This window comes from Canis lupus, chromosome 10 (assembly GCF_048164855.1).
Source record: "Canis lupus baileyi chromosome 10, mCanLup2.hap1, whole genome shotgun sequence".
Classification (NCBI taxonomy): Eukaryota; Metazoa; Chordata; class Mammalia; order Carnivora; family Canidae; genus Canis; species Canis lupus.
The window spans coordinates 70,763,483-70,773,478 of record NC_132847.1 but is presented as its reverse complement, the minus strand read 5'-3'; the positions used below and the strand labels follow the sequence as shown (position 1 = coordinate 70,773,478).

General features: G+C 42.2%; 1 long non-coding RNA gene across 4 annotated transcripts in view; it reads right to left on the bottom strand.

Annotated features, from left to right (window-relative positions):
• Window positions 1-216: 216 nt before the first annotated feature.
• LOC140641934 (uncharacterized) overlaps window positions 217-9,996 on the bottom strand; it is a 107,140-nt gene continuing 97,360 nt past the window's right edge. For all 4 annotated transcript variants that reach the window (XR_012038515.1, XR_012038516.1, XR_012038517.1 and 1 more), the window contains one exon: window positions 217-545. This is a non-coding gene — a long non-coding RNA (uncharacterized lncRNA). The remainder of the gene's footprint in view (window positions 546-9,996) is intronic.

Genomic DNA, 9,996 nt, shown 5'->3' with positions numbered 1-9,996 from the left:
TCAGTAAAACTCTGGTGGAAAGATCAAATTGTTTCCTCTCCCTCTTTATCTTTTGCAGCCTTGGCAAACTTGGTGAACATATGTTCTATGTGATGTAGCTATAAGATAAGGAGAACCATTCATGGGTACAATCACCTGCTGCCCCCAGGAGCATCACTCCCCTCAAGTTTCTTATCCAGTGGTGGCCCTCAAACACCCAAAGGAGTATCAATAAACTTGGGAGCCTCCACAAATCTTTATTTTTTTACTAGCTTAGTGAGAGAGCTGGAGACTGTAGTGGGAGAAAAGCCAGTTCTGGTGTCATTGTTCACAAATATATGCTGCCCCTTCTTGAGCACAGAGTTCCCATCCCCACCTCTTGGACATAAGACTCTGGCCAATGCAACATGATTGAAGGTGACATGTACCACTTCTGGTAGAAGCTTTCGGGACCAACATGTGGAGACACACATTCCCTTTCTTCAACCATCGTGAGCAGCCAGTTTTAGCCGTGCTTACTCAGCTTGGGTCCTGGGGTGAATGGGAATCGAAGCAATGGTCCCAGCCTGCAATGAACATAAAGAGTAAATAACTTACAAAGAGTCTCTCTCTTTGGCCAAAAATCTACTCAGGCTTCTGTATACCCTCTTCTTAACTAGGCTCTGACTTTTGAGCTTTAGTGTTCATCTCTGCGCTACCCCATCTTAGCAAGAAACCTGCCAAGTCGGTTTAGCCAGAATCCTCCATCCTCCATATCTGATCACTCTTGATATCCAATCAGGCTCTTTATTCCCTACCACCGCCCAGGCCGCATCTGCTCACCCTGGCCTGCCTTCAGTAAGAATCCTGTTGAGTCAGTCTAGCCAAAAGTCCCCCTTATTCCTAATATTTCTCCTTAGTAATTTTCCATCCACTGATCTTCACCCCACTCCTTAGCTATAGATTTTCCACTGGCCCATACTGTCCTCGGAGCCAAGTGCAAAGTCTGCAAGACCCCATTGAAAGGATCCCTACACCCACTGTGATATCCCCCTTTTAATAAAGTCTGCCTTACTGGTCTTTAGCAAGTGTCCTGAAAAATTAACTCTTTAACAGTTAGGCTGTTAAAATTATGTTAAAAAAATAATAACACAAGGACTAAACCTTTGTTCCTGAGAGCCCCTAAAATCCTGGGATAATCTATTACTATGGCAGAACTTAGCCCATGCTGCCACTAAAAGCAGTGGAGGAACTACAGATGATCCTGACAAAGAGAGAACACAGTAGGAACACAGTCGTTGTCATCAACCACCTGAAGAGCTAAGTGAACAAGCAGTACTAGCTTTGTTCATGTCTTGCTTCCAAACTGGAAGCCACAGGAAGGTAGCCCAGCCCAAGGAAGAATGTTCTGAGGGTCAGTATTGAGCAGTTGGTCATTGGATGTGACCGCAGAGGTGCAAGCAGGTGTCTGAGAGGGAAGAATGAAATGAGGGCTGATTACAGGGAAAGTCTATGCTGTAGGTGACCTTTTACTCTGGAGTTTCCACCTGCCAGTCAGGAAAACACAGAAACTTAGGACTGGCCAGTACCTCAGCCAAGCCAAAGAACACATCCTCCTGTGGAGGTCCAAAGTGCCCAGATGCAGTCCTTCCTTCTCAGGGGACTCACATGTATTTTCTCCATTAGCCTCAGCCATCCATTGAGTGTTTGTGTCACTGTCCCCCTTCCTCTCTTTGTCCTCATCTCTCTATCTGTCTCTTTATCTCACTGTCCTGGTTTCCATGAGCCCCTGGATCTTCAGGGTGTTATTCTCTGTATCTCTTTGCGTTTTTCCTTTATCTTTGTGTATTTCTGTCTCCAGCTCTGTCTCTCTGTGTCTATCCATTTCATTTCCTCTTTCTCCGCCTCCCCTATTTTCCTCTCCTGCATGCATTGCCTCCATCAATGTATCAATCAGATGTTTTAGATGAAAAATGGCCCCCATGAAACCAGTCCTCATCATAGTTGGCACTAAAACCATCTACTTGGCTCAGTCGCATCTTTAGTCTCTGATTATTTATTACCACTTCCTTTTCATCTCTAGAGTGGAGCGCCTCCCCTAACCAGGCATTACTCATCTCAAGTTCTCCAGCTGAAACTTATGTTCAATTTCTCTCATATAAAATCCAAAATATGATTTTAAAATCTGGCCCTGGTTCCAGGACAATGCCTTGCCCCCCTTCCCTGCCTGAGACCTCTGTCCAGTTCCAGAAACATTCCCCAGAAAGGCCATGACAAGGGTGTGGCCACTGTGAACTTTATTGGGTACAAAGGGTGGAGGTTTAAAGACTCCAAATAGAATGTCTCTGGCTAGGAACACCCACCCAGGCCTAGGAAGCTGCCCAGCCCTAGGCCTTGCCCTCATTTCTGCTCCTCTCCCCCACAAAGTCTCCTGGATGCCTTTGATGGCTCCTGCTCACACCCTGGCTCTTGCCCTGACCTCCACTGACCACACACTCTATGTGTGACATTGTGACAGGACAGCAGAGAAAACAGAGCACAGGCCCAGGAATATAAGGGTCTGGATTCAACTTCAGCTCTAGTTTATCCACTCACTTTTTAGGTAGCCCTAAGCACCTTGTATCACTCCTCTGTTGTTTGTTTCCTACTTTTAGAAATTGGAGTTATAATGCCTGCCTGCCACAGTTATATAAGAATCAAGTAAGACCATGTACAGAAAGCTCCTGATGCAGAGCTGGAATAAAGATGGTAACCACATAATATTTATTCCCATTCTATCTCTTCACATAAACCCCAGGTCCTTCCTCATCTTCCAGGCTGATTTGTAGCTAGTAGGCACAAGGATAGCAATATTGACTACTTGCCACCAGTCTACTCCAGTGTGTCAGTAGGCATGCAGTCAGTTGTTATTAACTTCGACTATCCCCACCTCACCACCACCACCCCACTTCCCACTCTCCATCCTCCCTTTTTCATCCATGAAACCCATTCAAACCCCAAATATATGCGCCCCCTCCTCTCTGAGCTTCCTGAACCCTCTTAACTGAGATAATCTGTCTCCCCTTTGAGTCCCACTCACTGGGCACCAACAACAAGGGGTGGTAAGTGCACAGTGTTCTCCCATTTATTTAGCATCCACTCTATTTCCTGAATTTGGGAGACGTAGCAACAAAAAAGACACAGCCTCTACCCTTCTGGTGTTTACAGGCTAGTGGGTAGGAGAGGTGTATAAATAAATCATGACAATGCAATGTGATAAGACTTCAGTAATTGAGGTGTGGGCTGAACACATGGAGAAGAGGGAGTGCTACCTTTGCCTGGGGCTGTCACTATGAATGTAACTTCATGCTTAGCCCTCTGCTCCTTTAGCTTAAGAACCACTCGACTCAGTTGAGCACTAAGAGCCAATACTATGTTCGAAATAAGGCTTGTCCTATACAACCATGGACAAAATAATAGGGGTCTTCTATCTCACATCTGGGTCAAATCTGTATCTCCAGTTTCTGGTTCAGTTGAGGCCACAGAGAAAGTACCTGAGGAACGAGGGAATGCCCACACTCACAGCCAAGCCTCACAACCTAGCAGCATTCTTGACTGAAACTGAGTAATAATGTGAAGGCTAGAGAAGGGAGAAAGAGTGCAAGATATGGTCTGGTTGTTTGGCCTGGCCAAGACTTCTCAGGTTCCCTTCCTCCCTTTTGCGTGCTCCAAACCTATAGGCACTCTGTCGCTGCCTGGTACACTCCCTCGCTTCATTCCTAGACCTTTGCCAATCCTCGGTCCAGCTGAGCACTATTCTCCTAGCTGCAATACATCATCTATCCAGAGACAGGTCTCCTCCTATAGTCTTGCTGTAAACAAATAATCAAAAGTACACAATTTATATTCAGGCTCTTTTAAGGGAATACTTATGAACCTAATAATGGAGCCTCGTTCAAGATGTTTATCTTGCAATACTGGCTGCCTGGACCAGAATCAAGAACTAAAAAAACAAATAAATAAAACTTTCCTCTGTGAGACAGACAAAACAGACACCCTGGAATCTATGTACTAATACTCATGCATATGATTTGTCAGATAGTCTTATCAGGACCACACTGAGTGTTATTTTTGTCTAGTTTTAGATCTCAGAAGGATAGAATTGGAACTGTCATTATCCCTGGATCATGGTACTACTGTCATCATGGCCCATGCTTGGACTGTTAATTAGTTATTTAGCCAGTTAATTAGTTATGACATTTATAAATACCTATGAACCTAGACATAAAATAAAGCAAGTTAATTAGTTATGACATTATATTCCCCAAATGAATGATATTATAAATACAAACCTATGACATAAAATGAAAGCCAGGATATTGAGGGATATCAGATGATACCCCCTTGAAGCCCCTTGCAACCACCACTAAACTGCCCCTGCTCAGGGTATCCATCCTCCTGAGCCCTGTGTTTAGCCGTGTTTACTCTCCTTTTTAATTTGTTGTATTTATATGTATTTGTGTGTGTGCATGATTTTTAATTTTATATAAACTTTGCTTGTATAAATCTTTGGGAACTTACTCTTCCACTTTATATTGTTTTGCTAAGAATCATCCCCATTGAGGCATGTTACATTTTTCCTTCACATGGATGACTGTACAGCACTGCACAAACTGTATTCACCACCCTTCCTGGTGAAAAGCACCAGGTGTGCATCTAGCTTTTTGCTACCATGGCAACTGCTGTAATGAAGGTCCTTGTAGTCACCTCTTGCTGAATGTTGTAAGAGATCCTCTTAGGCATGTGCTTAGGAGTGGACAAGCTGGCTTTAACCTGTGTGAGAATCTTGGTGAATCTAAAGGGCGGCTAGATCCAAGCAAAGCAGAAAGGAAGAGAACAAATAGGAAAAAAAGGAAAAGAAGAGAAGATTCTAAAAGTCTAATCTGAGGGCATGCTTAGCATACAAGCAACATTATCCTTTGTGATTCATTCAATGGCTGCAAAGGACCCAAGCTCAGACTATATGATGTTCATGGTGGAAACCAGAATTATCCAGACAAGGTTAAATCTGCTGTCATAGCCCACTTAATAATGTAAATGATGTTGTTGTTTTGGGAAAATACCCAATCCTGGCAGAGATGGGGTGATGGGTGGTCCCACCTCTACATAGGTAAGGCATCAAACATGTTCATAGCCTCTGTCCTAGAGATGCCCCTCCTGGGCTCCATGCAAGACCCAAAACACAACAACAAAAGAACTACGTTTTATCTATAAATTAGTAAGAAACAATACAAAAGCACTTTAAGTGGAAGTTGTTGAAATGAACAATTGAGAGAAGGTCTACATAGCCCTGAAAAACTTTATTCCTGGAATGCTGCTATTCAGTGAGATCCACAAAAATCAAAATGGGATATGCAAGGCAATCCTTTTTTAAAAAAACAAGAAAGAAAAGCATAGAAAATTAAATTGCAGAGATATACTCTTAAAGGTCAATACCAATTTCTAGATGGTATGTGTAGACCAGAGCTCAGAAAACTACTGCCCACAGGTTAAGTCTAGCCAGCCCTGGTTTTGTATGGTCTGCACACTAAGAGTGGTTTCCAGATTGTATAAACACCTATATGATATTGTCCTTTTTGCTCATTGGCCCACAAATTCTAAAATACTTACCATCTGACCCTTTGGCAGAAAAAGTCTGCCATTCCCCAGTTTAGGGACTATGATAATTGTTTTCCTCCCACCCACCCCCACCTTTTTTTTTTTTTTTTTTTTTTTGGTTCCTAGAGTCAAAATATGTTACTTTTATAATCAAATTTAAAAAAAAACTGTTTTAAAGTTGTAAATTATGTTTTAGAAAGGTTTCCATTCAAAATGTTTGAATTTTTAGGTTGCCCCTTAGAAGGCTTGTATCAGCCATTGAAAAAGTCTTTCATCAAATAGCTCATCTGCCAAGAGAACCAGAAAGGGGAGGCCCTGCCACCATCTACATCATTCCAGGAAGGTGGAACTGTGCCCTAGATTAGCACTCTTGCAGGAAGCATGTGGATATTGCATAAGTCAAAAAGACGCTTGGATGTCCAGAAGTCATTACTGAAAAAAATAACCATTTTTCCCAATTTGGGAAGCAACAGGGAAAACGTCTGTCTCCCCATCCAGCTGCCCATGCTAATTATTCATTGCACATCCTGGGAAAATTGCCATGGTACAGTCTGGAAAGAGGGTTACTCAACAAACAAAGATATGTAGAGATAGGTAGGAGGAACAACTAGTGAATAGAGAAGCATAGAGACCCTGAAAATTAATGCCAGATGTATCCTCAGTAATCACAAAGTTCAGCTCCCTGGTCCCATTTTAGAGATGGAGAGAATGCGGTCTAAATATAGAAATGATTTAGAGTCATTTCTGTCTCAGGGAGATCAAGACCTGTAAAAGACATCAACTCTAACAATCTCTCCAGTCGTTGAATATCCCACGTGTACTCATGGGACAGACAGCTCCCACCTTTGGAAAAAGCATGATAAATCATTGAACAGCATTGGCATAATCTTAAAATTGAGCTGAATTGTGCTTCTCAGCACCTTTCACTCATGAGCCTATTTCAACCCTCTGGATGCCATGCAATCCAAAATCCAAAAAGCCCTAAAAATGTGAAAGCTGTTATAATACACAGGTCAGCTAAGTTGAAAGGGTGCACACATGTTTGTGCATATGGTCCTTACCTGTCCCACTTAGCATGAGTGTATTAGGCTGCAGAAATATTTCTGTGTTTGATGATAGGACACTGTTTCAAACCCCACTAAGAGTATTATGTGATATAAGGCATGTGGAGGGGATTGTTAAGGTGAACCATGTGAAATTATTATTATTATAGGTCAAAAATAGTCAGATGATATCATGTAGCTCAACTTAATACCAAAACCTGGCACCAAAGATTTTGAATTAAGAAATTAAGGACCTATAGTCAAGAGAAGCATCCACTTTAGAGCACTATATGATAGGTGCTGTGCCAAGCAAGATTCTCACATTTTTAATCTTGCACCCAAGCCTATGCCTGGGACCCCCAGACTCATCATCCACTGCCTCCTTGTAATGTCACCTCTACTTGGTTGTCTAAAAGTTACCTTCAGTAGTGCACATCTTGATCTGAGCTCTCAAGCTTCCTTCGCTGTTTCCGCTAATGGCATCTCAATCCTTCCAAGGTTCCAACCAAGAACCTTGAACTCAGACTTTTCTCTTCTCTCTCACCCTACATCCAGCTGGATAAGGAGTTACGTCCACTCTACATCAAAATATGATCCGGAACCTACCATTTCTTGTGACCCTGACTGTCACTGCCCTGTCCAAGTCACCATCTTGCCTTTCCTGGATAATTGCAGTAGTTTCCAAACTGGTTTCCCTGATTCCACCCTTCTTTCGGGCTACTCTCAACATAGCAGCCAGGATAATCCTTATGAAGCAAAATCAGAACCTGCCACTCCTCTGCCCTACATATTCGAGAACCTCCCCACCACACTGAATGGGAAGTCAAGTCCTACCCATGCCCAGAAGCCCTGCTTCTGATACTGCTCTGACCTCATTGCTCCCGTCTCCTCCTCACTCACTGCACCAGCCTTCCTGGCCACCCCAATACTTCTGGAACACAGCTGCTTCAAAGCCAGGAGCAGTTTGCTACCAGACACCATGGCTTGCCTTACCTGAGGTCTTCATGCAAGCATCTCCTCTCAGCAAGGGTGAGCTTGTCTGACCACCCTATGTTAAAATGTAACTAAAGTACCTGCCCATCTCCCTATACACTTTACTTATTTTATTTACTGGCCATCTCAATCCACTAGAATATAAGCTTCATGACAATACGGATTGCTCTCTGTTCTTATCATTGCTTTCTTCCCAGTACCTAGAACACTACCTTGCACACAGTTGGCACTCAAATTAATAACTCATCATTTATCTGTAGCTATTTGCTTTCTGCCTTGGAATCCACTGAGTAGCAAGAAGGAAGTGAGAAGTAACTTTTAGGAGCCAAAATAGATGTTTGCATCACCAGAGTTTACAGATGGCAAGTAAGTGCCTGAAAAATGTTCAACATTGTTAGCCATTAGGGAAATGCAAATTGAAGCTGCAGTGCGCTATCACCATACACCTAACAGAAGGACTAAAATGAGAGGTAATGATAACACCAAATGCAAGAAGGGGGATACAGAGAGGATGTTGGCTCTTTCACACATTGTGAGTGGGAAATAAATTGATACCACCACTTTAGAAAAAGCAGTATGCCAGTTACCTACAAAACTAAGCAGGTGCCTACCATTATGACCCAGCAATTTCACTCTGGGCATTTACACCAGAAATGAAATTAAGGCATGTTCACACAAAAACCTGTGCACCAATACGCATGGCAGCTTTATTCATAATAAGTCAATCCTGGAAATAACCCAGGTGTCCTTCAATGAGTGACTGGTTACACAAGCTATGCTACATTAATGCCATGGAATACCACTCAGCAATCAAAAGAAATGAACTATTGACCACGTAATAATCTGGATGGACCTCAAAGAAATTATGCTGAGTGAAAACAAAAAGTCAATTCAGAAGGGTACAGACTACATGATTCCATTTATATAACATTTGTGAAATAACATGATCATTGAGTTGGAAGGCAAACTGGAGGATGCCAAAGGGTAAGGGCAGAAGGGAAGGCAGTGGCTATGAACTATAGCATGAGGGATCCTTGACATGGAGCTTTTCTGTGTCTGACTGTGGTGGATGGTCACACACATCTGCATATGTGACAAATTGCGCAGAACTAAATATGTATACACAAATGAGTGCATTTAAAACTGATAGAATCTGAATGTCAATGGCAGTTTCCTGGTTGTGATGTTATGATCTCGTTATGCAAGATGTTGCCTTTGGGGAAAACTGAGTGAAGGGTATACAGGATCTCCCTGTCTTGTTTCTTACAACTACATGTAAATCTATATCTACAGCTATCTCAAGTAGATGCCCATAGGTCCATGCCCTAAAACTCTTATTCTCTTCTCATAGGACATTCCCCAGGCACAAACCCAGAATCCATTGACCTTTACTTTAAACAGAAGTACAACAAGGCTGTTACCAGGTTTTGTAGATAGTCGGGTACATTAAAATGAGGAGCGTCTGTTAGAGTTCTCGAGGTCACACAATCGAAGGACTAAATCCCAAATATCCATATCCCCAGTCTGGTGTCTTTAGTGTTCTCCCATCTGTTGAGGTCTTCTTATATTTTGCATGATAATACGCACTTCTTCATGTGAACCCATATATCTAACACTTTTAAGACCTGGTTCCTCTGAGGTGGGCACTTGACGGGATGAGCACTGGGTGTTATTCTATATGTTGGCAAATTGAACACCAATAAAAAATAAATTTACATAAAAAAGACCTGGTTTGATTAGGTATACCAACTTTCTAAAAAAGAAACACAAGAATAAGAACACATTTGTAAACTCCTTCAAGATGATTCAATATTAAGTGTGAGTGTGTGTTCAGAAGTTACAATGGCAAAGATTTAGGCTAGTCTTAAAGAAAAGATTCTTACTAGGTTTGTTAAACCAAGAATGGGCAACCAAGGGACATAAACATCATCCTTTGCCAGATTCTTTGGAAAGATGTTAGATGTTTACTTCAACAGATGTCTATTAAGACCATCAGTACATTAGGAGCTACAACCATAGGGAAGGGATAGGAGTTAGCACTTGCCCTCCTACATCTGATGATTTAATGGAAATGATGGAAAAGAAGTCAGTCACAGTCTTGTATGAAATATTTGATGATAGAGGAAGAATAGGAAGCTGTAAGAACAAAGAAGATGAGCATCCCACCCAATCTTGGAAGCAGATGATGGAGGAAAGATTTTAATACAAAGTTTTAAAATAGGGGAGCATGGTGATACGAAGTGGAAAGACTAGAAGATGTCACAGTGGAGGGAGCAGAATGTGCAACAATGCAGCTAATTCATAATACATTTGGGAGAACTGCAGCTTGGGAAAGTAGCAAGAGATCATGCTGGACACTGCAGGG